We start from the raw sequence: 4,031 nt of genomic DNA, 5'->3' as shown, positions 1-4,031 counted from the left end.
CTGCGCCCCCCAAACCCCCGCTACACTAGCCCAGACCTAACCCATTTTGTAATAGCGGTATCAAATTAAATTGAACAGCATCGTACTAAATTCGTTTTGCTGACAGGGGTCTGCGCCCCCCAGACCCCCGCTACACTAGCCCAGACCTAACCCCCTTTGTAATAGCGGTATCATATTAAATTGAACAGCATCATGTTGAATTCGTTTTGCTGACTGGGGTCTGCGCGCCCCAGACCCCCGCAACACTAGCCCGGACCTAACCCACTTTGTAATAGCGGTATCATATTAAATTGAACAGCATCGTACTAAATTCGTTTTGCTGAATGGGGGGCTGCGCCCCCCAAACCCCCGCTACACTAGCCCAGACCTAACCCATTTTGTAATAGCGGTATCAAATTAAATTGAACAGCATCATATTGAATTCGTTTTGCTGACTGGGGTCTGCGCCCCCCAGACCCCCGCTACACTAGCCCAGACCTAACCCACTTTGTAATAGTGGTATCATATTAAATTGAACAGCATCGTACATAATTCGTTTTGCTGAATGGGGGGCTGCGCCCCCCAAACCCCCGCTACACTAGCCCAGACCTAACCCATTTTGTAATAGCTGTATCAAATTAAATTGAACAGCATCATATTGAATTCGTTTTGCTGACAGGGGTCTGCGCCCCCCAGACCCCCGCTACACTAGCCCAGACCTAACCCACTTTGTAATAGTGGTATCATATTAAATTGAACAGCATCGTACATAATTCGTTTTGCTGAATGGGGGGCTGCGCCCCCCAAACCCCCGCTACACTAGCCCAGACCTAACCCATTTTGTAATAGCGGTATCAAATTAAATTGAACAGCATCGTACTAAATTCGTTTTGCTGACAGGGGTCTGCGCCCCCCAAACCCCCGCTACACTAGCCCAGACCTAACCCATTTTGTAATAGCGGTATCAAATTAAATTGAACAGCATCATATTGAATTCGTTTTGCTGACTGGGGTCTGCGCCCCCCAAACCCCCGCTACACCAGCCCAGACCTAACCCATTTTGTAATAGCGGTATCAAATTAAATTGAGCAGCATCATATTGAATTCGTTTTGCTGACAGGGGTCTGCGCCCCCCAGTCCCCCGCTACACTAGCCCAGACCTAACCCCCTTTGTAATAGCGGTATCATATTAAATTGAACAGCATCATATTGAATTCGTTTTGCTGACTGGGGTCTGCGCGCCCCAAACCCCCGCAACACTGGCCCAGACCTAGCCCATTTTGTAATGACTGTATTGGAACTGCGTTAGGGCTAGTTTAGAATTGGTTAGGTGAAGTAATGCGGAGAGCAGTTTCGCCTGCGTCCCGGGATGCTTGTTGGCATGAGTGGTGTCTGAATGAGTAAAGACGGATGAGACACTTGTGGGGTATGGTGAGTCAGATTCTCAAACTACCCATATATTCTTCTGAGGCATGGGTGCCTATCCAAGGATCTCCTTCGGTATCTAAAACAGAAATAAAAAAAAAAAAACAAAAAAAAAAAAAAAAAATGAATATGGACTGTGTTAGGACTGAATTGGATAAGGTCTGGGTTACGTCTCGGTTAGGTCTGAGTTAGGACTGGTTTAAGACTGGGTTAGGACTGGGTTAGGACTGGGTTAGGACTGGGTTAGGTCTGGGTTAGGTCTGGGTTATTTCTGGGTTAGGTCTGGGTTAGGTCTGGGTTAGGTCTGGGTTAGGTCTGGGTTAGGACTGGATTAGGTCTGGGTTAGGACTGGGTTAGTACTGGGTTAGGACTGGGTTAGGTCTGGGTTAGGTCTGGGTTATTTCTGGGTTAGGTCTGGGTTAGGTCTGGGTTAGGTCTGGGTTAGGGCTGGGTTAGGTCTGGGTTAGGTCTGGGTCAGGTCTGGGGTATTTCTGGGTTAGGACTGGGTTAGGTCTGGGTTAGGTCTGGGTTATTTCTGGGTTAGGTCTGGGTTAGGTCTGGGTTAGGTCTGGGTTAGGTCTGGGTTAGGTCTGGGTTAGGTCTGGGTTAGGACTGGGTTAGTACTGGGTTAGGACTGGGTTAGGTCTGGGTTAGGTCTGGGTTATTTCTGGGTTAGGTCTGGGTTAGGTCTGGGTTAGGTCTGGGTTAGGATTGGGTTAGGTCTGGTTTAGGACTGGGTTAGGTCTAGGTTAGGACTGGGTTAGGTCTGGGTTAGGTCTGGGTTAGGACTGGGTTAGGTCTGGGTTAGGACTGGGTTAGTACTGGGTTAGGACTGGGTTAGGTCTGGGTTAGGTCTGGGTTATTTCTGGGTTAGGTCTGGGTTAGGTCTGGGTTAGGTCTGGGTTAGGGCTGGGTTAGGTCTGGGTTAGGTCTGGGTCAGGTCTGGGGTATTTCTGGGTTAGGACTGGGTTAGGTCTGGGTTAGGTCTGGGTTATTTCTGGGTTAGGTCTGGGTTAGGTCTGGGTTAGGTCTGGGTTAGGTCTGGGTTAGGTCTGGGTTAGGTCTGGGTTAGGACTGGGTTAGTACTGGGTTAGGACTGGGTTAGGTCTGGGTTAGGTCTGGGTTATTTCTGGGTTAGGTCTGGGTTAGGTCTGGGTTAGGTCTGGGTTAGGGCTGGGTTAGGACTGGGTTAGGACTGGGTTAGGTCTGGGTTAGGACTGGGTTAGGACTGGGTTAGGTCTGGGTTAGGTCTGGGTTAGGACTGGGTTAGGTCTGGGTTAGGACTGGGCTAGGACTGGGTTAGGTCTGGGTTAGGTCTGGGTTAGGTTTGGGTTAGGACTGGGTAGGTTCTGGGTTAGGACTTGGTTAGGACTAGGTTAGGACTGTGTTAGGACTGGGTTAGGTCTGGGTTAGGTCTGGGTTAGGACTGGGTTAGGTCTGGGTTAGGACTGGGTTAGGTCTGGGTTAGGTCTGGGTTCGGTCTGGGTTAGGTCTGGGTTAGGTCTGGGTTAGGACTGGGTTAGGACTGGGTTAGGTCTGGGTTAGGACTGGGTTAGGACTGGGTTAGGTCTGGGTTAGGACTGGGTTAGGACTGGGTTAGGTCTGGGTTAGGACTGGGTTAGGACTGGGTTAGGTCTGGGTTAGGTCTGGGTTAGGACTGGGTTAGGTCTGGGTTAGGACTGGGTTAGGTCTGGGTTAGTACTGGATTTGGTTAGGTCTGGGTTAGGTCTGGGTTAGGTCTGGGTTAGGACTGGGTTAGGACTGGGTTAGGTCTGGGTTAGGACTGGGTTAGGACTGGGTTAGGACTGGGTTAGGTCTGGGTTAGGTCTGGGTTATTTCTGGGTTAGGTCTGGGTTAGGTCTGGGTTAGGTCTGGGTTAGGTCTGGGTTAGGTCTGGGTTAGGTCTGGGTTAGGACTGGGTTAGGACTGGGTTAGGTCTGGGTTAGGTCTGGGTTAGGACTGGGTTAGGTCTGGGTTAGGACTGGGTTAGGTCTGGGTTAGGTCTGGGTTCGGTCTGGGTTAGGACTGGGTTAGGACTGGGTTAGGTCTGGGTTAGGTCTGGGTTAGGACTGGGTTAGGTCTGGGTTAGGTCTGGGTTCGGTCTGGGTTAGGTCTGGGTTAGGTCTGGCTTAGGACTGGGTTAGGACTGGGTTAGGTCTGGGTTAGGACTGGGTTAGGTCTGGGTTAGGACTGGGTTAGGACTGGGTTAGGTCTGGGTTAGGACTGGGTTAGGACTGGGTTAGGTCTGGGTTAGGTCTGGGTTAGGACTGGGTTAGGTCTGGGTTAGGACTGGGTTAGGTCTGGGTTATTTCTGGGTTAGGTCTGGGTTAGGTCTGGGTTAGGTCTGGGTTAGGTCTGGGTTAGGTCTGGGTTAGGTCTGGGTTAGGACTGGGTTAGGTCTGGGTTAGGTCTGGGTTAGGACTGGGTTAGGTCTGGGTTAGGACTGGGTTAGGTCTGGGTTAGGTCTGGGTTCGGTCTGGGTTAGGACTGGGTTAGGTCTGGGTTAGGTCTGGGTTAGGTCTGGGTTAGGTCTGGGTTAGGTCTGGGTTAGGTCTGGGTTAGGACTGGGTTAGGACTGGGTTAGGTCTGGGTTAGGTCTGGGTTAGGACTGGGTTAGGTCTGGGTTA

This window comes from Colletes latitarsis, unplaced genomic scaffold (genome assembly GCF_051014445.1).
Source record: "Colletes latitarsis isolate SP2378_abdomen unplaced genomic scaffold, iyColLati1 scaffold0118, whole genome shotgun sequence".
Taxonomy (NCBI): domain Eukaryota; kingdom Metazoa; phylum Arthropoda; class Insecta; order Hymenoptera; family Colletidae; genus Colletes; species Colletes latitarsis.
Note: the sequence above shows the minus strand (reverse complement) of the source record.